Source organism: Lepidothrix coronata, unplaced genomic scaffold, assembly GCF_001604755.1.
Source record: "Lepidothrix coronata isolate B3197 unplaced genomic scaffold, Lepidothrix_coronata-1.0 Scaffold96, whole genome shotgun sequence".
Classification (NCBI taxonomy): domain Eukaryota; kingdom Metazoa; phylum Chordata; class Aves; order Passeriformes; family Pipridae; genus Lepidothrix; species Lepidothrix coronata.
In genome coordinates this window covers 1,492,110-1,517,385 of record NW_016690276.1, presented here as the reverse complement: position 1 = coordinate 1,517,385, position 25,276 = coordinate 1,492,110, and the positions used below count along the sequence as shown (strand labels likewise).

General features: G+C 38.6%; 2 long non-coding RNA genes across 2 annotated transcripts in view; one reads left to right on the top strand and one right to left on the bottom strand.

The window, feature by feature from the left end:
• LOC108500879 overlaps positions 1-12,713 on the bottom strand; it is a 356,100-nt gene extending 343,387 nt beyond the window's left edge. The window contains exons 1-2 of the long non-coding RNA XR_001876045.1: positions 12,608-12,713; positions 9,984-10,062 (exon numbers count right to left, since the gene is read on the bottom strand). This is a non-coding gene — a long non-coding RNA (uncharacterized LOC108500879). The remainder of the gene's footprint in view (positions 1-9,983; positions 10,063-12,607) is intronic.
• Positions 12,671-25,276, top strand: part of LOC108500880 — a 96,439-nt gene continuing 83,833 nt past the window's right edge. Inside the window, exon 1 of the long non-coding RNA XR_001876046.1 lies at positions 12,671-12,873. This is a non-coding gene — a long non-coding RNA (uncharacterized LOC108500880). The remainder of the gene's footprint in view (positions 12,874-25,276) is intronic.

Sequence of the window (25,276 nt, the reverse complement as noted above, 5' to 3'; positions counted from 1 at the left end):
GAGGTGATTGTCTCGCTCTGCTCTGCACTGGTGTGGCCTCACCTTGAATATTGTGTGTAGTTTTGGGCACCACAATGTAAGAAAGACATTAAGCTATTAGAGAGTGTCCATAGGAGGGCAATGAAGACAGTGAAGAGCCTTGAGGGGAAGTCGTTTGAAGAATAGCTGAGGTCACTTGGCCTGTTCAGCCTGGAGGAGGCTGAGGGAAGACTTCATTGCAGTCACAACTTCCTCGTGAGGGGAAGAGGAGAAGCAGGCACTGATCTCTTGCGTGTGGTGACCAGGGACAGGACCCAAGGGAATGGCCTGGAGTTGTGTCAGGTGAGGTTTAGGTTGGGTATTAGGAAAAAGTTCTTCACCTAGAGAGTGGTTAGGCACTGGAACAGGCTTCCCAGGGAAGTGGTCACAGCACCAAGCCTGACAGAGTTCAAGAAGCATTTGGACAATACTCTCGTGTGACTCCTGGGGATGGTCCTGTGCAGGGCCAGAATTTCGACTTGATAATTTTTGTGGGTCCCTTCCAACTTGGCATATTCTGTGATTCTGTGATGTCTTTTCAGTACCTCCATGTATGGTGACTCAACTACTTCCCCGGGCAGCCTGTTCCAGTGCTTGAAAATGCTTTAATTGAAGGAGTTTTTCCTAATATCCAATTTAATCCTCCTCTGATGCAACTTGAGTGTTTCCTCTTGTCCTATCAAACAACAGCCTCCTTTCAACTAGTTGTAGAGAACGATAAGGTCTCTCTTGAACCTCCTTTTCCCCAGGCTAAACAACCCCAGCTCAGCCACTCCTCATATGACTTGGGCTCCAGCCCCTTCACCAGCTTCCTTGCTCATTTAACCTGATGAAGATTAAGCAGGTCTAAAACAATCACAGTGAGACCTGCTGGACACTCAGAGAGTTTTACAAGAACTAATATACCTGTTGGGTTAGATGAAGGCCTGAGAAACGCATTTTCTGTCTTACATAGTTAGCTCCCAATTATTTTCAGATACAAATGAACTGACATTTAGCTATCAATAACAGAGTAGGGATTGCATTTCCAGAGGTCATGACAGACTCCAAGTGAAAAGAAACCATCATTTGTCTGTTACCTTTGCAGAGAAGTCAACATTTAAATGTAACTGAATTTGAATGCTGATATAAACACACGTAATATCCACTTGGATCCTGTCTGAACACGTGTATTTATATTTTCACCATATGCCAAAGACATCTAATTTTAAGGACGAGAAAAAAAAAAATGTTTGTTTCTTTTATAACAATCTGGCATACATACAAAATTCAAAATGCTTTATTTTTATAGATCATGCTGTAAATTAATGTAAATAATTTAGCAGGCAGATTATTCACTGTGCTGGAAATGACTGGCATTTTTCAAGAGTAAAAAGAGAACTGTTTCACTAAGGATATCAGCAAATGATACAAAGGCAAAAAAGACTTAACAACTCCCTGTAAGATATTTCAGACTCCACAGATTGTTCCACATTAGAAATTGTACAGTATGTCAGAGGTTAACACACAGTGCACAAGCACATATTGTGAAGATCTGGTTTTTTGCACTTTAAAAAAAAAAAAAGCTTTAATTTTGTTAAGAACCTAAGTGATTGAATTTGTACATGACCATATTGCCTGGACTTCACTTGCACTTGGCTCAAACTATTGTACCATCAGGCATCAGACGGAGGTTTTTCCCCTGTAGAAAGTTACCAATAGAAGAACAAAGGAACCATCTTCACTGACTGCTCAAGGTCAATCCTAGAGACTGCTCTTACTAAATAAGTCTGTGGACATAGTTTTGTGGAAATGCAGTAATCACAGGTGTCAGCTAGATACAACCACTCAACAGTGCAAACTGCTATCTCAAAGGATGACAAGGGTTTTAAAGTCCAAAGTAAGCCCTCATTTTACTTCTGTCTTAACTAAAGAATCTAATACTTCTTGTATTAGATACTTCTCCTTTATCTCACATATAATGTACTTCAAAAATTCAAATGAAACCCAAAAATCTCAATACCTTCCCATTAGATTAACAGTTGATTAGGCAAGAATTATTTTTCTGTTTGATCAAACTTGGACAACCACACATGACTTTCAGTAACATGCTATGGATTCATCTATATTTCACTGTAAGCATAAAAGACATTTCCCTATATCAGCAATTAGGAGGTTCCATTAACCTGAGACTGTAAAATATACATAACATATATGTACACTAGACAGTCAGATGGGCTACACTGATGGGCTGCTGTAGCAGATTTCTTTTTTATTTCTCTGAAATAACATAGCTGCTGTTATAGCTAAAATTGGTAATTAAAATATAGCACACTTCTCAGAAATCTTATCTACCAACCAGTATAGTCCTAACAGCCTGGGATGCTGGATGCTCTGAGACCCTAGCTGAATCCAGATTCAATGTTTGCAGCAAGCTGCAGTATTTATAATTGATGATAATACTAATTAAGAACATATTGGCACACACACTATCTTCATCTCCCTTTGAGGTGTTAAGAGTGAATATATAGCCAAAAGTTGTTGCATGAGTATATCCTTAACATATTCTTTTTAGTGCAGAGGGCATAAAATTCTCATTAACAATAATTGGAGTTAGAAGCAGGAATTCCAGGAAGGATGTGTTGTCTCATTAGATATTAACTAGAAATACTGTAAAATATGCTGTTTATGCATTGTGAGATTTCTGGAGTCCTATTTTTTTTTTTCAAATTAAGACCTCTATGAATAAATCATTTAGAGCTAAATGAAAGCTCCCACAATTCTGGAAATCATCTGTGCACTAGTAAGTTCCCCCAAGGATACAGCCTTTCCACTAAACTGTGGAGTTATTAGGAAACAGCTCTACAATACCTGCTTGCCTTACTGCAAAGGTAATCAATCCCCATCACAGTTAATGGATCTAATAATTCTACCTGTGTCATGTCCTCTCAAGATTCCCACCATGTCTGGGTTCATGAAAAGCTGGTGGAGCTCTATCTCATGATATGCGAGAGCCTGATTGTGTTGATACTTCTTGATTACACAGAGGACCACACCATTGCCTCTCCATGCAAGGGAACATGGACAAGCAGGCATAGTTTATTTAAGAATTCACAACAGAGAAATCAAAAAACCTCAAATGTTCTCTCAGGCAGCAATCCCTTCCAGGAGTCACCCGTAAGTGGTTTACAGCTTCATCAGAAAATTGCTTCTGCTCAGAGACCGATCTTTCTGTCTCAGAAAACACGTTTCATTTTACTGGATATGTCAGGATAAGATCTTCATTACCGGATTATGCCTGTCTCCCAAAGTCAATAAAATCATTTCCAAGGACTCCAAGGAAATAAGGTTATGCTCATTCCAAGCATATTTACAAACTTTTCAGTCCTTAAGAAACCCCAAATATGAAAAATAAGAGGAGGAAGGAGAACTCGTACAGATTTGACCATTTATAGTAAGGTTCTTCACAACAGGTTTCTTTAACTCTTCTGCTTTAATAATAATTGTCTGACGCTCACAATTAGGAAAGGAGACCCTTCTAGCTTCCACTCTCAACTAAAAAATGCCACATGGTCATTTGCTTAAAAAAAGACAAACAGAACTGTCTTCTTAAATTGATGTTTGTGGAGAATTGATTGTTTAGCAGAAAATAAAATCACAAGGGGTGCTGCAGTAATTGATTACCAGAGTAAATCTCCACCAGGATACAAAGTAAACAAAGATATAATTAAGAGTTAAGGCAAAGTACTTGTATCAATTCTCATTCACGGCTAAAAGTATGGTCCTTTTCAGGCAGAAGTTGTTACTTCAGATAACAAATACCTTGTACAAATTCCAAAGAAACTTCCTTCTGAAGGATGGAAAGCATTCTAAAGAAAACAAGATAACCGGCAGAGGCTCCTAATGAAAGTAACATTTACTTGCAAAATTTTGCCACAAAGAACTTAAAAAAACACCAAACCAAACATGCTAGAAAGCAGTATCCTCTTATTGCCATTTCATTGCTTGATTGGTCAAAATTGACAGTACAATTTATCACCTTCACTTCATCTCATAGGGTTAAACCTTTCCAAAATGCTGCAGGACTGAAAAGTACACTGTTTCCTCTTCCCCTTCTTCCATTATCTCACTGATAATTCAATAAAAGTGGCCAGGATTTTTCCAAAATTGCAACTCTACAGTTGCAATTTATGTGTATGGTAGAAAAACCAATCAATGAAGCAAACAACAAAACAAAACCATGAAAGTCCAGAACAGACACACATATACACAAAAAAGAACAACAGATTCCGGGAGCTTACTGCTTTTCACAGCAACAATAAATCTCTCACTAGACCTGACATTACAGTTTGGTATTTAGATTTTGTTGCAACTGAACGGTCTTGCTGCATTTGACAACAGGATACATATTTTGGGACACAACAATCAGTTCAACCCCACAGACTACCTATAGATTTAGCAGTGCTTCTACAGTGACTAGCAATACATTCTTTCAGCCTCTTGTGACTTCAGTTTAAATGACAAGTTTATAGGACCTACAGCAGCTAACTTTGCATGGCAAACCCTTGGAGGATCAGTATGTTCTGTAAAGGGAAGATTGAATGTTGTATCTTGGCTGTCTACAAAGTTGGCTAATGTGCTTATTTCTACATGTTTTGTTATAGAAGATCAACAGCTCACATTCACTGCCATCAAGTCATCAAATGAGGAGTGATGTGTCTTTCTAGAGTTTCCTCTACATTGCTGTGAAAAAGATTATAGTATATTTTTCAGCTCAAAGGCCACAATAGTTCATATCACACACAATAAAGTGGAGGAGAGCTGGTCAGCACCTGGAGTGTGCTTGCTTTGTCTACCTTACAAGGGACTTCCTCCTGTCCAGAACTGACTACTGGCTTGTTTAGACAAAGCAGCCCAACTTTTCTTGTCTCTTCTGACCTACATTCAAAATAGCATCTCCTCACATGGCCCAGGGAGTGCTTAGGACTATATCTGACTTTTCCATGCAGGAGAAAAAAGAAAATGACACATATTACCTTTCATCCACCATGCAAAAGACAAGTACAGAATGGTCTCTCCTATATATCTCCATCACAGTTTTAACAAAAACAGCTTCTCATCCATATAAACACTACAGTGATAACTCTTTTGTAATCCGTTCCACAATTTTATAACTGACTACACTTGCATGAAGACAGAAGATCTTTTATTTTAGGAGGTCCTAATATTTATTCCCCACTCAAATTGGTAGTGCTCTACTCTAATGTTAACGTTATATGGTGTCTTCTGAAAGAACATTCACATTGTCATCAATAACGTTTATAGATAGAGAGGTGGAAAAAGAATATATAGAAAACAAATATAGCACATATATATATATATATATGTTGTAAAGTGGCACCCTTGCATGTCCCACAGACAACTCATCTCAGCTTATGAGAGAGCTCTTTGTAATACTTCACAATCCAAGCATCTTAACAATGCTTCGTCCAATAATTCATTCACACAAGTAAACTATATTCATGAACAGAAGCAAACTTGTATACCTATAAAGAAATTAATTATATCACTTGAGATTGGAGGAAATTATGTAAAAGGTTATGTTATTATTCTCTATTATTTACATATTGAAAGTCCAAAGTGTGGCACTTTTTACATTCTTATACTCAAAGTTACACTTTTTATAATGGTATTGTGTTGCTGCTACAGTACAATGCACAAGCTAAAAGAAATTTTACAGTGATACACTGAGAGTCTCTGAGAACTATCATCACCTCTATATTTTTTCCTGCACAAAATAGCCACAATAAAATGTGCAGCAACACATATATACAGTGTCACATTGATGTTCTCAGCCCCATTAAGTAGTCAACAAACAGAAGTAGTGTAATACCATCTCAAATTGTGCTAGAAAAGTCTTATTAATTCTTTTTTTATATCCATAATTCCTTTGCTTTATAAGACTAGGACGTTTTTAAAAAGCAGAGCCTTATGATGCTCTGTACACAGTACCTAATGCAACAGACCAAGAATTTGCTTGCAGATTCTAGAAAATAACCTAGTCATGACAGCTCTATGTTGCCTACCTGCTTACTGAAACTTAGACATGCATGCAAGTAAAAAACTTATATTTTACTCGTTATCTACAATAAACAGTAGCTTAACCAAGGCTGTCTTACTCTGTGCTATCAGCCTGAGGAAACTGAGAAAAACATCACATACTCATTATTTTGTATAAATAAGTGATAATATTCACCTTTTTTTACCACCTCAAACACTCACTTCTATTTATTCACATTTACCATAAGTATTTCTAAAATTCTCCTACATATCTAATGCAGTTATTATCATAATAATTCTCAGGAGTTAGTCCTAAGTATTCTCTCCATGAAGCAACATTAGATATTTATTAGTTTTTCAGATCTGTGTATTTTGGTCTCCTGAGGAGACTCCGCACTTCGTTGTCTGTGGTTCTTAATAATATCCGTTTACTGGTTGACTTTCCTGGGTGTTTCTGATCAAAAGCACAGATTTCCACCCCATGACTGCATATGGATTGTTTTGCGCTCACTTCAGTGAATTAATCCTCAGATCAACAATCTCAATTTTATCAAGAATGCCTGAAGAGCAGCATATGCCAGATCTGAACTGAGTTTTAGCATTCCTAAATCTCAGTGGCACCAGAAAGCCATAGCATTCCCAGTTGCAAGTGAGGATATCAAGAGGGTGTGTGGGGCTGGGGGGACAGGGGGACACAACCACACAACACAAGAAGTGTGACATTCTTGTTTAGCCCTGATTATTTTTCCCCATAGCAGAAAACACTTATTCATTAGAGAGACTGACTTCAGATGGATTTGCTTTCTCCATCCCTTGCCCCTCAAAAAAGGGCTTCTTCTGATTCAAAACAAATAGGTTCAAACTTATTTTTTCTTAAAAGTGTTTTTTGTAATTGTAGAAATGTGTTGGTATTTCTAAACTTTTTTAAACGTTCCTATTAAAAGCTACTGAAAATCCTAGTTTTGCATATTTAGTTCTAAAAGGAGAAAACACATGAAAAAGTAATTAAAAACACATAATGGGAATATTTAAAATTATAAAACTGAGCTGCCATTTCCTAAAGGCAATTTTTGAGTTTTAGAATCGTGAAATTTTAATCCCAATACCTGAAAAGAAAATTTTATGAACCTTACCTTTTTTTCCCAGAAGGAAATACTTCCCATCAGGTACCCTGATCTGCTCTTTGGGGAGAGAGGAAAAAACTAGGCTTTCCAGAATGCCTATTGTTGGCCATCTTTGAAGTGTATACCAGCAAGTCATCTTAAAACCATCTCATTGCATGACTGTTCATCTCAGATTCAGTTAAGATTTCACATCAGCTCCTGTTAGTCCAAATGTTGAAATACCAGAATCTTAGAAGAAATCTTTTGGTTTCAACATCATACTTGCACTTAACAGGAGTTAATTGGTTTACAATGTTATGCAAAGGCATATAGCCCTTGGGCTTGGGTATATCTAGAAAACTACATTGAATATTTGTACAATGCTATGAAAACCTGCTTCCTTGTGAACCCTCTTTCTTATTCAGATGCTAGGATGTATCAAAAAGTTTGTTATTACCATAGACTTCCTACAAAGGCTAAGCCTTCTTATGCCCCTAAGACACAACAAGTGTTTACATATTTTACTGAGGGCTAGGCAATGTCACAAAGAGAGAGCTTGGAGCAGCATGTTTCTGCACTGGAGCATTCCACAGGAATGGCTGCAGATTAGACAGAGGCTATTCCATCCTGCTTCCCTATTGTAGGAGACAGAAAGTAATTAGCTGCTGGCCTATACCACCAGCAAATCATTAACCCCTCCTGCCCCTAAACATTAGCCCAGCTGTTCTGGCCATTGAATTGCAAAGGATGGAAATACATCTCTGTCCATCTTCTGCTTCATCTGCTCGAGGGAATCTGCATACATGTGCTGTCCTTGGCTCCTAGATATCCAGTCAGGGAAACCTTGAGAGGACTGGGCAGCATTTGGATTTGCTCAGGCCTGATACCCAATCCAGCATTAAGTGATTGCAAAATCTTCCCAGAGCTAAAGAAAGGGAAAAGCTGCCTGCACACATACTGCCATTCTGGGACAAGTCAGCAGATACAAAGAACAGTGCAAAGCCAGAACATGATCTAAAGCTGGGGTTTCTCACCATTTTGGATTATTTTCATGGGGCATCATTCAGCTAGATCAGGCTTTTTTAAATACTGGTTTGGATTCGATATAATAAAGGCAATGCCTATCGTTTAACCCTGACTACACAAATCCATTCCAAAAGCCTAACTTGGAGTAGTATTTCATCAGAGTAAGTATTTCCTTAAATGTTCTTATTACATGTACTTGAAACATATGCTGCAGGAACAATTTTTCTTCACAGATACCAGCCTAGTAGCAAAGTAGGCCAAACACATCCATCTAACTCAGTGGGTCAGACATAAAAATGTAGGCCTTTTACAAACACTTGTAAGAAATTATGTCTTATCCTTTGAAAGATGGAGTCATTGCACTGGCATTACACAGCCTGTGCATTAGATCAGACAGCAAATGAGATATTGATAGAACTATTTTGAACAGTCAATAAGCTTTCTAATGATTGATGGCTTTGAGCTAACTCTGTAATATCAATGTCTGCACTTGGAAACTAGAGATTGAAACTGTAATGCAATATTCTCTTTGTGGAATTCATAAGCATAAGTCACAGGTGGGCAGTGACTCCAGTTGAGGGATTTGCATGGGGCTCTTTCTTCATAGTGGAAGGAAAGAATGACAGCAAATTTTACTTGTCTTAATCTCTCTATCTAAATCCAACCAAAGCAGTGTCTCAGAGAAGAAGTACAGGGAGGAGAAAGCCATGGGAGAAACCAAGTTAAATCATTGACCAAAAGAACAAAATGAGGAAACAGAACTGCTCCAGGAACACTGTGCTTAAAACACTCTGCAGGTTAGTCACACAGATTTCATTGGAATTCCAAGCAATGTTACTGAACATTCCAAACAAAGAACCAAAATTTGCCCTTAGAATATTTTATGTAGTATAGTCAAAAAGAAAAAGTAGCCACTGAGGGGAAAAAAGGAGCAGAGGAGAAAACATACAGCCAAGAATTTTAAAAGTAATATAGAAAAATTATTAATGCAGACCTAAAGTAGCTAGATTTTCAAAGATCACATGCTTTGTGCTCTCACAACATAAGCTTTTTTCATCTCACAGAGAATCCAATAAAGAGCCACTATTATAAATACTCCTTGTAAAAAATTCTTTTTTACAAAAGAATATAGAAGGAATTTTAATTCCCTAACCTCCATCTATTAATGGTTGAAATTAATGACAGCATATTTATCTTAATTTAAATTTCTGAGCTCTCAAGCTGACGGTAATGTTCTGAGAAGGCTATAAATCCTGTTTGAATTACAGGTATTCATGTACAGTACTTTCTACTCAGTTATTATCCAAGTTTCCCTTCAATTTCATCCAAAATTAGAGAGGGGAAGAAGGTGAAAGAAGTAGACTGGTAATCTTTCCTCATAATTTATAAACAATTACTTCGCCTGGCAATCATCCTAAATTTGATGCTACTGTTCATGGGGTATTGGCCCCCACTTGCAAGAGGTTTGCAATCCAGTAATATTAGTGAAGTAAAATGCAAAAGATATTGAGATTCTCTAGAGCAGATAGAAGGTTCTCAAGGATTACTTGATGAAATTAACTGTTTAAACTGCAGTTTAAAACCTGAGCTGTATCAGACAACACTACTCCAATTGCCCCTAAGAGCAGTGATGATTCAGTACTCTCAGGCATATCCGCTCCTGCCCTCTCTGCACCTGACATGGATGCATCCTTGCTCCTCCCTACAGAACACAGAGCATAAAGCACAATGCCTGCATAGTTAGGGATTCTCTTTGGAAAACTGACTGTCAGCAGAGGTAGCTCTTCTTTCACTTACTTGGTATTATGCCAGCGTGAGTCTACAATCATCCATAATGCTGTTGGTTTATGCTGATGTGTGAGAACAGGATCCACACCTAAAACAAATACAATTCAGCACCTGTAGATTTACTGTCATTATGTACTTAACTAATGCAAAATACTTCCTTCACCACTACTATTCTGCCCCAAGGAGGCAGTATCCTTCTTCTCTACTGCAGCACTTACATCAGGTTCTTACATCCCTCTCACTGTTGCCCATGTCTCTCTCTGCCTTTTTATAAACATTATGCCTGAACTATGGTGCTTGAGCAATCATCTCTGCTGTAAACTTCATGATATCCAAAAACAAAAAGAGTTTTCATTCTTACTTTATAGTTTTTTACCTACATGCAGAAAGCCATTTGACACTTTAGTTCACTAAAACAGTACAGTTGCAAGGTGTTCCAAAAGCAGAGAGGTGAAGGGCAGAGTATATATAGCACTGGGATTACAGGCAGGTACAGTAATTTAAGAGAAACAGCAAGGACAACATAAGTTTTGAAAAATAATGTATGCTGCGCTCACTGTTTATTTTGATTACACTGACTTCTTCATTTAACACAAACTTAATAAATAAGCAGGCACTGAAGTTTATTAAGGAATCACGTCCTAGGCGAGCAGATAAAAATAACATACATTCTTTGAACTTTACTCTAACACCTGAATACCACAAGAGAAAAAGTTAGGGACAGTTAGGGATGGATTCTGCGAACAAAGAACAAGATTAGCACAGTGGAAAACAAACAGAAACCTACCCAAATGTGCATGTATCATTTTTTAGATTGAGAGCTGAAAACAATTTTGGCTAAATCTTTGGTTGCTACAAATCATTTAAGGTGTTCATACCCCGTGAGTTGTGATGACTAGTAGTATAAAAGCCTGGCTTTTACACCCATTGACAAGAAGTCCTTCTGTACTTAGCACTAGTCTTAAATTTTAACTAAAAGAGACAGTATGGAAATGAATGATTAGGAAAGTGCAGGAAAAGAAAGATACAATCTAGGATCACTCAGGCTTATAATGATCTCCCCCAAAGGATACCAGTGTGCATTTAGAGTGTATGCCACCTAGTGGGAGCAAAAATTTGATCAAAATGTTAAAAAGATAAAAAATGTTAAAAATTTAGCCAGGCATACTTCAAGGTGGAGGGAAATTAGAACTGCCATTCAATACTGAAGCACAGTATTTACATACCAAGACCTTCAAAGGAAAGGGTTTCTGATTGTCTGTTATCTCCTCCAAAACACGAGTAAAAGTTAGTTAAGACTTATGTATGAAAAGCTACGGTTTGATATTGCTGTGCTCTGTGTCTACTCTGGAAACACAGCTGTCTGTAGATAGACTGCATTATCTCAGGTTAGGTCCAATTCTAGCATGGCATCTTGGTACAAAAATACAAGTATTTTACTTTTTTCTCTTTACTTGAATTTTGGGAAGAATTAACCAAGCACAGTAATTTGGCTAAGCTGCAGCCATTATAAAAGGCACGTCCATCCATAAGAGGTGGGTCTTGCTATATATGATCATGAACAGAGATGCATATCGTTTTATAGTGATCATTTCAACTGTATTTGGTATGTTAGATACAGAATGAGAAGAGGGATTTTCTTCCTCTAAGGTTTGTCAACATAATGAAGGGAAATAAGTCTGCTTGGCTTCACAATGGATAGGTGAAAGGCAGAGCATTTGTATTCCACAATATAAATATCACAAACCAGATCTATGAAACTCACTAACAAAAGATTCAAGTATGTCAAAGACCAGATGAATTCAAGGATGACAGGCAAGAAACTCAGACAGTTACCAAATAATCAGAGCTACTTCGAGCCTAGCAAGGCTCTTGAAAACGCCAACAAGGCTAAGAGCATATGAAGTATCCTTCCCCTATTCTTAGTCTTACAGACACTCAGCAGTTGAGGAGTAGATGGACCTTTGATGTGACTTAGCTCAGAAATTCTTGGTTTATATTAGGGCAAAATAATATCTAGTGTATTTACGCCCTAGTTATTAAGGAGTCATACAAAAATATGAACATTTTGCTTAGTAGAGTTCAAAGGCATAGTGGTCTAAAAAATGGAATAAACATACTAGAATATATTTAAAATTAATGATACAAGGCAATGCACTGTAATCTAATTACCTGACCTTCAAAAAAAAATAAATTCTGGAAATGGAGGAAGTGCCACTGCATAATCTTAGCTTCAAATCTAATCAGCCTGTATCATTAGCACAGACATGACAAGTAGCATTACAGGTGAGGGTGAGCGCAAGAGCCTGGAGCTGCGAGCCCTTAAAGCTTTACAGCATGGCCACACTGAGTGCCACCTGCCCGCCCTCATCTCTCCCCAGGTAAGGCCATCAGGCACTACCCTCTGCGATGGAACAAGGCGAGCAATTTTCAGGCCGACACTATAGCCCCAGGGGCCAGCTCACACACAATTACAGGCAGCAGAACAGGCCCGTGGAAACCCCCTAAAGTCCTGCCTGTGCCTTCTCAGCTAAAGGAGCCACAAACCTCTGTGGTCCCGTGGCAGAGGGTGTGTAAGGGGGAAGGCACAGCTCCCACGCGGGTGAGAGCGCAGAAAGCCCCTCAGCACTCACCCGCTCTCCTCCTGCCTGCGCACAGCCAAGGCCGGAGGGGTCGGGTGCCCGGGCTCCTTCGCTCTCACCGCGTCACCTGCAGCTCTCCGCCCCCCGGGAGGGACCCTCGCCCTGGGAACGCCCTGACTCGGGCCCGGGCCCGGGCCTGGGCACTGCAGCCTTGGCCAAGCGTCCTTATCCTTTCCACCTGGAGGCTGCGGGGGCGGTGGGAAGCACAGGCCTTACCACCGAGAGGATTCTGAGGCTCGTCAGGCTCTTGGGAGGAGGTAGTGCTGGTTTGTTCCCTTCTGTGCTCTCGTCAGCAATGAACGCTTTATTTTTCACAGTTCCTTGGGAGTGTTGTGAGCCCCACCGTGTTACTCTGCTTTTTGTCTCTTTTGTTCCTCAAGCAAAAGGATGCTTTTAAGAGAATCTCTGTCCCTTTTAATTAAATCAAGGCTATTGGTGCTGTGGTTTGTCTCACTCTTCTCTAAGAGAAAACTTCAAAATGACTCCTACGTGGGCTTTGAGTGTTGGAGAGAATGGAAAAGTGGAGGGAGAAGCCCTTACGCTACTCGAGAATAACTCTACTTTCCAAAAAAGATCTCTTGATACAATTGTATCTGAGATATTTTTGTAGCTGACGTCACACATTTCTCTTATGTCTGTTGTTTCAGTTTTTTCCTTGTGCAACTTGAGATATTTTTCATATAAGATTTGAAGTGTTAGAGAGAGTAGATGCATTTTTCTGTTAACTCCGATGGGGGTTTATTACATGAAGTATCACACAAATATGAAAGCAGTTCACAGTACATTTCAGCCCTATCGATTCATGGCACTCTCCGAGATTTGGCCACAGTTTTTAGTTCGCCTCTATTCTTCTGTGTCAGGGATAAGAGTCAGTTAACCAAGGCAAGACACTGTTTTCATTATTTTGGGGAAACTAAAGGAAAGGAAATGGACACGTTTATTCAGGATCTGTGCAGGTAGTAGAAGACATCCTTACCTCTTGCCAGCTCTATATGGGAAGAAAACAGACTTTTAACGAGCAAGCTCAAAGGTAGATAATAACTCTTTGTGTTTAGGTGTGATTGTAAGTAGTACTGAATGTTTGTAAGATTATATGTTAATAATTAAACTGCTGATCCAAGGAGTAAAATATGAATATATAACATTTTAGACCCTCATGTTCTAAAATATGATGTGTAGAGCCGTTGGAAAAAAAAAGGTGCAGGGGAAGTAAGAAACACCTGTAACAGCAGAAGGAAGCATCAAGCACATTTGTATTAATGTGCTGAGTTTACCAGAGTGTTATAGAGGAGGCACTGACGTTTTCTACAAATACTGTTAGAGGACAGACTTCCAAATCATTGTATATTTTACAAAAGAATATTTGTGGGAAAAAAAAAATAGGCTTTCTGAGATTGTGCCTAACTAGTAAGCCTGTCTAATGAGAAATTTGGACCAAACATGCTTCTTTCACACACATGGTCCCATCTCATCCTCTAGGCTGGCTCTAGGGTTTGTCTGACCCCACAACGAGCTATTTTTGGGAACTCATGTTGTGTGAGCTTCCAGTGTGAACTGGTTATTGCTCAGTCAGACAAGGGCTGAAAGAAAGGAGGATGGAGGGAAGCAGAACTACCCATTTGTACAACAGGTTGTTTGGTTGGCATTTTAAAAAATGAAACCTTCATACAACGATAGAAACAATTGTTCCAGAGTCAGAGACTTACCTGGTACAAGCTGGTAAAAAAATCATGGAAACTCTTTTTTTTTTTCCATCTGTGGTTTTGATTCCCATGGTTTGAAACCTACTGTATTTCAGTTCTAGCTGATCTGCTTCCAAGGCAGTATATGGAAAAGTAAATGGGAAAATATCACTAGATATAATGTACTGAAGAATGTGAAGTCAGTTTAGGTCAGCATATCTGTGCAAACAAAATCAGTTATGGGTGTGCATTATTTCCCTGTGGGCTGGGAACTAACCAAAAATTATGCTATAGTCTTGCATTTTTTGCTAAGCTAGCCTATAAAACAGTTAAATTTTGGAAGTAAAACCATAGTACTGTTTGGTAGCTCCTCCTATTCTTTTCCAGCCTCCAATCCAACTTAACGTAACTCAATATTTTTTTTTTCTTTTCATGGATAAGTTGTTCTCAGATTTAAAGATAAACTGAAGATGTAAAGTTGATACAAAATTTCTGTCCGTATTGAATTCTCAAAATGCTATTTCAGACACTTGAAGAATTACCTTTTTCCTACTGAAAATCACAGTGGTGTCACAAAGAGGATAATAGGGCCAAGATGAAATTTAAGAGTAAAAAAGCAAGTGAATTTGAAGTAGATAAAGCATGAGAGGTTTGGGGGTGATCTACCTTGGCGATATTAAACAGGACAAAGTATTTCGTAATTCCCAAAAAATTGATTTTATTTTAAGTTTTGTCACACTTTATTGGCTTCATCCTTAAGAAAAAGACTGATTATCCTCTTATGCTTCAGTAGTTATATAAAAAAACAGAGCTGTGGTACCTATTTAGAGTATTTAATGCTGTTAATGGAATTTAATGAGCAAACTTCATCTCTGCTTTACTGTACCACACATTTTCAAAACTGCATAGAGGGAAATTTGCATCAATGATGCCAAGAAGTCACTAAATATACTCAGCTCCCCACAAATTCAATAAAAGCAGTAAGAGCTCCCCAGAGCACCCAACAACTTAGAGGCTTGAGGTCTTAGGCACTGCTGTGACTTACACCTGGAGAATAATGCAGACACATACATGCAAAATTGAAGGTCCTTTATATCTTTTGTTTTAAAGCATGTTCGTCTTCAAATATGCAGTTCTTCTCTCATGCTGTGCCTTTACCGATCATGGGGAGTGTATAATGATGGTATTCATACAGGCTCACTAACAGCAAGATCAATGATACTTGTCACATGGGTGGTTTCCTGGGCTGCTTCTTAGAGTTCATTTTGATGGTATTACTTAAAAAAACACATTTAGCCATTGGGTTCCTTATATTGATTTTTGTTTTGCTAACTGTAATCCTTGTTTCACCCTAGTATGTAAGTGTTTCTTTAAAGTGGATCTATAATGAGATGGTTTGGACTGTGTGTCTTACCTCTCTCTGCACACTATTAGTATTGGACTCCCAAGGGCAGTTTGTGCAGTGAACTGCGATAATGAGGTTGATGGTTCATAAAAGGGCTGATGTGACAAATTACCGACCTGTTTTGGAGATTAAGTAATCGTACCTTTGCCAAGGTCTGCCTATCAGCTTTTTATTCATCATGATTATTGCAGTTGTAAGTATAGTGGTTGCCCTGTTGAGTGTTCCATGTGCCAAGTTGATCAAGAAAACATTTGCAAATCACTGATGTGATTAGTTGTGCCCCTCCCAAGACAAAACACATTATTCTGTGATCCAGAACGTCCAGAGGGTTAAATTTTGAGCAACTTCTTGCAAGGTCTTTAGTTCTTCAGGACCCTACATCCACTGTGTTAGTTGGAAGAGTATTGGAAGGTTCACATTATAAAATTCACTTGCCCATAATACAGATGTCACCCTTTTGCACTGTTAAAATATCTGTGATATTTGGTTAAGGTGCAGTAGTATCAGTTGGTTCTCTACTTATGATCAGGTCTTCTCAGAAACATTCTCTTTCATGAAACACCATAGTTTCTCTCAGTAAGTGGGATGTATATTCTTTTCTCTGATCTTGCATTTGGTGGTAATACAACATACCTCTTGATTCTATTTAATATCTCAAGCATTACAGATCATTAGGAAACATTGTCTGTCATCTGTAGGACACCTTTATAGATGGTTTTTAATATTGTTCATTAACTGGTTTGTGAAGGTAACCAATAGAAACAATATCCACTGTGTATTTTATTTTATTGCTACTTCTGCTGGAAATTTTTAAACCTTCTCATTTATGCCTGTCAGACTTTGAATGGGTACATTTTTATGGGTGAAGAATTGCTCTGGCATATACAATGTGTATTTACATGTGTTCCATGATAATATATGGTTCTCGGCAGGAAACACAAAAGCTGTTGTCGTACTCTTAGAAGTGTTAGATGATGCTTAATTTGTCATTTTATTTTTGGAACATTCAGCAGATTGAGCTTCATTGTCCCACTCATGTGGCCAACAGAGAGTTTGCATTGATACTGTTTCCTCATTAACACTGACACTGTTGGCTGTGATAGCTTTCATCTTTCCCCATAGCTGTTGCTTTGGGTTTCTTGCTACAAAGACTCTCAAGCATTGAAATAAGCACAACTTGCTGTTGTCCCCTCAGTGCAGTGGGATTGTCATTTCTGTCCCTCATGCTGTCTCACATGCATACATTTCCCAAGTTAAAAATGAATTCTGTAAAGTATCTTGCATAATTTTCTGTTCCTCTGTGATGTGTATAATAACGTGTACCATTATTTTGGAAAGGCTAAAGTTATGATCAAAAGTTGTATCCTTGCTGCATGCCTGCTTCATGTTTTATCAACACAGTTGGCAGGTGATGGTCATACTCCCTTCTGCAATGATATACACCACTCTCTAAAAAAGAGAATGGCTTTTGCACAGCTTATCTCCGACCAAGTGCCATGAAATAATTGAGGCTTTCTGCACAAATAACTGTGCTGTGTAGTACAAGAATATCAGCACCACTGTGAAAGTATGACTGCAAAGTGCTCATCAGATGTTGTGGCAATGACAGAATTTGTACTGAAAGTGTTATTTACAAAGAAGCGCTTTTATTTCTTCACTACTTTTCACCTTCTCTGTATGTTTTAACCTTATCACTATTTAATGTGGATTTAAAAAAAAAAAGAAAAATTAAATGGAATAGGAGTGGGTTTGGAAATACAGTACTCTGCATTTAGTACGTGGTAGGCCTTTGTGATGATAAGAGTAGGGTTACTTAAAATGGATGTCAAGGTATATTTCCAAAAGGTGAGCTTCAGCATTTTCTGCATTTTATGTATGAATGAATGATTTGTTGTGACCAGAAAAAGAAGTCTTTTGCTAAGAAGAATCCTTCTTGAATGCCAATTTTGAGAAGCTGGCTTCTGGCTTACCGGTCGCTTCCACTTTGATAGCTATCCTTGAAGTTTCGACACTGTTCTTCTTTATTTTTATTCATATCGGCTCACAACTGGCACTCAGAACAAAACTCTTCAAAGCACATTTTTCCTCCAGATGTGAGAAAAGCTTATGAACATAAATCTATCCGTTTATTATTATTTGTTTTTAATAACTAAGTAATCAATATTGATTTTCTAGGTTTGAAATTATATTAAAAAACTCCCTCTTCCAAAATGAGTATTTTGGTTTTCTGCTTCTCTTTCAGTATTTGAAAGCAGCTGATATCACTGTTTCCAACAGCCCAGGTCTCCAGAACATGTATTAATGAGTATTACAGCATCTGCTGAAGAGGTGCAGAGATCATCTTTTCTTTGCAGGGAGGGTCCACATGGCTGGAACACAGCAGCATGATCTGTTATGCAGGGGTTTAACAGACCTGCATGACAAACAATATTTTTACCCGTTTTTGTGGATAAATCATGGTTAGAACAACCCTGAAATTTACTGATATGTTGATCAGAAGTGTGTGTGCTAATAATGTCACAGCTGATTTAAGGGAGCAGCAAAAAGAGCTTGTCAATCAAAAATCCAAAAATAGCATTATTTTGATTAAACCTTATATGCCATGTACATGTTGTGTTAACATGTGTGGCTCCTATTTCAATAGGAATAATTATGCCAAGACTGATGAATGGCACTTTGTGAAAATCTGTCAACACCAGAAATACTGGGTATCTGTCATTCAGTGACTCTGCTAGTGCCATTTAAACATTTGAACGGTATGATATAACTAATTATTTTAATAACATAAATTTTTTTTCTTATGATACAAGTTCTGGTAAGTGAGGGAACTCTTGAATGGCTTAGACTTCCACTGACTTGTCTGGTTTCTAGGGTGGTAATCAGATTTCTCCCTTTATTCTTCAAACAAACTTTGTTTTTAAGACACTAAAAGATCACTCAGAAACATTACTAAGGCTCTGCTGAGCCCTGTTTTGACTTCCTATCCAGATTAATTATGGCAAACTTCAAACACAGTATTTCATAGAGTTGTAGAATCATAGCACAGTTTGGGTTGGAAGGGACCTTCAAGAGTTATCTAGTCCACCTTCCCTGCAATAAGCAGGGACATCTTCAGCTAGATCAGGTTGCTCAGACCCCCTTGCAATCTGACCTTGTGTTTTTCCAGGGATCCCACTGAGTATGTCATTTATGAAAATGTTAAATGGGTCTGGTCCCAATACAGACTCCTAAGGGACACCACTCATTTCACAGGGCTTCATTTCTGTGTATATACCAGCTTTACGTAACCCTATCATAGTCTTCCCCAATAAATACCTTTACCTAGTCAAATTGATAAAGGGTTGTAGCTATTAGTAACATTATCATCTGATTATCATATTCAATATGATCAAGAGTTCAATAGAACATATTATTGCTGTTGTCATGGTAAGAAGATGGGACACCTTTCTAGTCCTTCAAATTTCTTAATTGTTTCTAGTGGTGTGGTGTCATTTGTACAGCATGTTTTTCCATAACACTTGCCAAAGTAACCCCCAAAAGGAAAAACTGAAGAGGCCTCAGGATAATGCACATAGATACATTTCTCTCCTTAAACGATTCACAAGTTCCCCAACAAACTACCAAATTCTCGGGCTCATAGTTTACTGGTTACTTGCAAAGATATATAAAGGCTAAATTAGAGATCACACACTTTGAACTAGTTCAGAAAAGGGCTTTGAATTTAGATGAAAGAAAAAGGCTGTATAATGTGCAGCCTGGTCCTTGGTTGTCCTGGTTTCAGATGGGATCAAGTTAATTTTTTTAGTAGCTGATACAGTGCTGGATTTTGGATTCAGTCTGAGAACAATGTAGATAACACACTGATGTTTTGATAGTTGACAAGTAGTGCTTACTCTAAATCAATAACTTTTCAGTTTCCCACATTCTGGCAGTGAGCAGGTGCACAGGAAGCCAGAAGGGAGCATGGCCAGGACAGAATCACACAGAATCAATTAGGTTGGAAAAGACCTCTAAGAGGTTTCATCAAGTCCAACCTTTGACCAATCACTACTTTGTCAACAGACCATGGCACAGAACTGGACACAAGGAGGCCAGTGGTATCCTGGGGTGCATTAGGAAGAGCATTGCCCACATGTTGAGGGAGGTGATCCTGCCCCTCTGCTCAGCCCTGCTGAGTGCACAACTGGAGTGCCGTGTCCAGTTCTGGGCTCCTCAGTACCAGAGGGACATGGAGCTCTTGGAGCAAGTCCAGTGGAGGGCAACAAAGATGGTTAGACAACTGGACCACCTCTCTTAGAAGGACAGGCTGAGATAACTGGGCCTCTTCAGTCTTGAGAAGAGACAACTGAGAGGGGACCTCATCAACGTCTATAGGTATCTGAAGAGACGGTGTCAAGATGATGGAGCCAGGCTCTTCTCAGTGGTGCCAAGCAATAGGACAAGAGGCAAAAAGCAGATGATGATGCACAGAAAGTTCCACCTGAATATGAGGAAGAACTTTACTGTATGGATGACTGCACACTGGAACAGATTGCCCAGAGAGGTTGTGGAGTCTCCCTCACTGGGGATACAATCTGTCTGGATGCAATGCTGTGCCATGTGCTCTGAGAAGGGTTTAGTCCAGATGACCTTACCAGTGATCCCTTCCAACCTTACCCATTCTTGATTTTGATTACCCATTCGTGATTCTGTGGTTTGTCTGGGACCAGTGCTTGGGAATTGCCTGGGTATCAGTCAGTGAGTAGTGACCAATCTGTTTCTCTCAGGTTTTATCTCTCTCTCCTTTTCATTGCAATTAATGTTGGTAGCGTTAGTATTATATTTTATTTTGTTTCAATTATTAAACTGTTCTTATCTCACCCCGGAAGTTTATCTTTTCTTTCCAATTCTCCACCCCAGGGAGCGGGGGTGGGGGAATGAGTGAGTGGCTGCGTGGTTGTTAGTTGACAGCTGGGGTTAAACCATGAAAGTGCTGAAACCTCTGTGAAAACATTTCTGACTCATACGCTTGTAAGTCTCAGTCCTGCACTGTGAAGTAACAAAATTATCCAGAATTACAGAGGAAACCTTTATTTATCATTATAATATTGCAGACAAATGGTTGTGAAGGTGGGAAAATAATTGCTTGTGGATCTATGTAGTAGATATCTAGTATGTATTTATAAGTTCATAATGAACTCTTCATCTTACTGCCTCAAGACCAAGTCCTAACTTGGCAGAGATATTATAAGAAGGTTTGGGGAATGAAAATAATAAATAAAAAAACAGTTCAAATAGGAATTTTATCTAGCTCGTAATTAAGAATTACATTATTTGTTTTGCTGTTTCACATTAAGTACCTGCTATGAGGTGGTTATTATACAAGATGGAAAAAAATAATGAGTCTGAATAATTAGTCCAGTAAAAAGTTGGAAAAAATCTTGTGACCTTCATGAGGATTTTGGTGAGACTTCTGACATTAATATCAGAGAAAGACAGACCTTCATGTGTAGTTAATTCTTTCAATTCTCTTCCACTCTTCATAGTGCTTGTGCCTTCTAAATGAGACCCAAATAGTTCTTGGATCTGAACAGAGCAGACTGAATGCCTTAAGGCTTCTCCCACCTGGTCCTCTCTTCACCATTACCCTTTCCAAGAAAAAAGTACCACACAATGTCAATTTGAGAGTTTTTCTAAAGCTAAACTGATATTTCTATGTGGAGACCACATCATTCTGCAGATAGCTTTTCACTGTAGTATTTCAGGCACTGAACCTAATTATTTTAAATACAGCAAATTAAGACCAGTACTTTGCACTCACAGATAACACTTGGAAATGGTGTTAAGGTTGACATGATGATGGTATTCCTGGTCTTGGTGCAACTCAGCCAAAGTGGGCGTCAGAGCAGTTGAAAGCCAAGTGATGCCTTTGCACCAAGGTACAGGAGGGCTCATGAGTGCTGGCAGCACAGAACATTTTGTGTTTATCTCCTACAGAAAACAGGCCCTTGTGTTCCTTTGATTTTTAAACCAGCCTGCTCCATCTGGCACAGTCTGTACTTCCAAATAAGGTTCAGCTCTCTGCTGCCTGCCTAAGAAACAGTGGAAGAAGAGCCCTTAGAAGGAACTTGAAACTAAGGTTCCTGTACCAACGAGTAATTTTCTCTGCCATAATTTTGCCTTAAATATGGTGCCTGCTCCTAAGGGAAGACAGAAATTCTGTCATCCAATTATATCAAAACATTACTGTTTTCACAGAGTAGTGCAAGTACTTTTCAGGTAATACACACTTCAGATTATTCTAGGAAAAGGGTAATGGTGTCATGGGGAGGAAAAGACCCATGATTTTTATTAAGCTAATAACTTAGGTGATTTTTGGCATGATGGAAGTACCGTAACAGATCAAAACCACAGATCTAGATAAATTAGCAAATTAAAAATTGCAGTGGGAGACACTGAGAATAACCAGCATGCAGCAGAAGATCATGTCTTCTAAAAACAAATTTGGATTTGGATTATACTAAAACCCAAAGAGTTATGATCTTTGTTTTCCCACTGTAAACTGTCCTCATTGTCCCCAGGGTTTGAACACTCTTGTTAGTCTTGAAGATCATCATATTCATATGAGGCTGTAAAATCTTGCTACCCAACTTTTTTAAATCTATGTGATGCTAAAGTGTGTTTTATAATTGTAGAATGATCATGGATAAATAGGTGTATCATGGTTCTTATTAGCCATGATATTCATTCTTTGTGTACTTGTGTCATGTTTCTTCTTCTTAGTCTGTTCCTTGGACTGATGAGTTCTGTTCTGTACATTTATTTTCCCTTGAAAGTTGTCCATTCCCCTACAGACTTCTGTTAACTGTGTTTGGATTTCTCATATGCCTGCTTTTCCCTCTCAAAAGGGATGGGAAGAGAAAATATTATTGTTGTTGAAAGCATATAATTGATTTAGTGACGTATTTTCAATTAGTTGCTATCCCAGTCTGTCTGTTTACCTTGTACTTAGTACCAGTGGAAATAGAGTAGGTATTTTTAGTGGTGTCTCAAATTAATTCAAAATCATTCTTTCCTCACTTACAGGAGATTTACAGTCACTAATTATCTATTCAGTATACACAATGCATTTGTCGTAGAATGACAGCAGTCACTGTGTTTTATTTCTCCTTTTGACATTCTCTCAGTCTTTTTTTAGGTTTAAGAAACCTAAATATTCTGCTTTCTGCAAGTGCTGCCACTTGCATTTCATTGCTGAGTAGTGGATGTACAGATTCTGCTGTAAGCGACATCTTCAATTGTGGCATCTAGTTTTCAAACCAGATATAAACACTTTTTTTCCAGACTATTGTGTTAGTATACTTCTTTACATGGGCAAGAAATGCCCCCAACAAATTGCAAATGGTGTAATAGTAAGCATCTGTTTTCAGTGCTTGAAAACAGTACATGAATTTTGACAATCAGAGGGCGAATGGATATTTTTGGAAGTACTAGTTATACAGCAGTTCTCAGGGAGGAAAAAAGGTGGGGCGGGGGACAGGAGGGAATATAGTCAGTCTTTGACAGTGAAATAATGTGCCAGAAATCTTAACAAGAACCTATTTAGTGACTTTCTGAAACAAGGCACTACAGATTGAATAAATGATTTAATAAATGCATGAAAACTATAAAAATTACTTTCAAAAATTATACAAACTCTATCGTACAGCTAATTAAAATATAGCCTTCCTAATGCTCTCCACATTCTGCATCAACCTTAAAAGAATGTGAGGATCTGACCTAGTACCTCAGAATCATAACTCATGGGGGCAGGCTGGAGAGAGTCCAGAGAAGGGCCACAGAGATGATCAAAGCACTGGGAAGCCTGTTGTAAGAGGAAAGGCTGAGAGAGCTGGGTTTATGCAGCCTTGAGAAAAGATGGTTTAGAGGAGACCTTATCACCATGTTCCAGTGTTCAGGGGTGGCTACAGATGAAGATTGCCTTTTTACCAGGAGCCTCATGGAAAAGAGGAAAGGGAATGGGCACAAGTTACATCTGGGGAGATTCTGATTGGACACCGGAGAAAGTTTTTCACAATGAGAACAATCAGCCATTGGAATAATCTCTCCAGGGAAGTGGGGGATTCTCCAATATTGGACACTTCTAAAATTCAGCCAGATAGGGTGCTGGCCCATCTTGTCCTGCTTTTCCCAAGGTCCCTTCCAGCTTGGTATTCTGGTCTAGTCTAGCCTGATTGGGTCTTGTCCTCACTAAACCTTACAGTGTCTTAATTGAATTCTATCTTCCAGGTTGGTATTCCTGTTTGAAAAGCAGAAGGTGTATATCCTGGGGAACTTGCCCTGAAAATTGAGAGTCTGTGACAGTGCAGGAGACATTTAGCAAATTAAACATACTTGCTTCTTGATGATTTTGGATCATCACTTTTGGCGATACTAATGTATTTGAGGCACATCCATTTTGTATCCACAGTCAGCTCTACGTGGAATGTCATGTCTAGGATACATCAGATCTGTTATGCACACAGTCTGAAGAACTTCCCTGTTCCATGTGTGTGTTGGTTTTGGCTGGGGTAGAGTTAATTTTCTTCCCAGTGGCTGGTATGGGGCTGTGTTTTGGATTCTCTCCCTGGTCCCAGTCGTGCAGGAGTGAACAAGCAGCTGTGTGGGGCTTGGTTGATGGCTGGGGTTAAACTATGACAATGTGCCAGGCTGCCAAAATGCCATGACCTGTTAGATAATGGAAAAAAGCGCTTCAGATACCAAATATCAAAACTGGAATGACTATACCCAGCCTCAGATACTACATGAAATTTAGTTTTGGGTTGAAATCTAAATTTAATATGAAATCTTGCTTATAGTTTTAACTAATGTAATATGTGTAACAAACACACGATGAACTCAGTCAGTTAGCCCAGTTATACCTCAATCTGATATTTTTAAGATTGCTCTTTGAAGAACATATGTCAGCCAGTTACAGTGGTTTGATAAATATTTCAGCTACACATCACCCTAACCAGTAGCAAACAACCTTTTTCCTACCCCAGTAAATTTTCAAAGCAAAGTCATCAACAAGGTACTAATAAACCTCTGATTTAGTCATGCAGCTTGCAGTGAAAGCCTCAATCTGAAGGCTGTGTGTATATATAATTTCCTACCTGCTTCTCTGAGCTACGAGCTCCTTCTCTCAAGGTAAAATGCATTAAACTAGCTCATAATTCTCCTGTCTGTTTTGTGTTGCTTGAGAGGCTTTAAAGAGCTATAATCAATTTGCCAAACAAATAAAGAACAGCCATGACCCTGCATCATGCACAAAGAATTCACTAGTGAAAATCCTGTGCATATATGTAACTCCTCACCTGTTACACAGATGCAAAAACATCAGGGTCCTTGAGATGGTATTGTATGTTGAATAAAGGAAAAAGACATAAGATAATAATCAATGTTGTACTTTTCTGAAGTGAAATCACATATCTAATCTTGAATTGGGTATGTTAGCAAATGAAACTTGCTGGAAAAATCCGTTCTGATTCAGAGTTGCTATGTCTTTCTGCCTGCTCCTAATTTAAGTTAAAAATTGCAAGGTCATGTACTGTG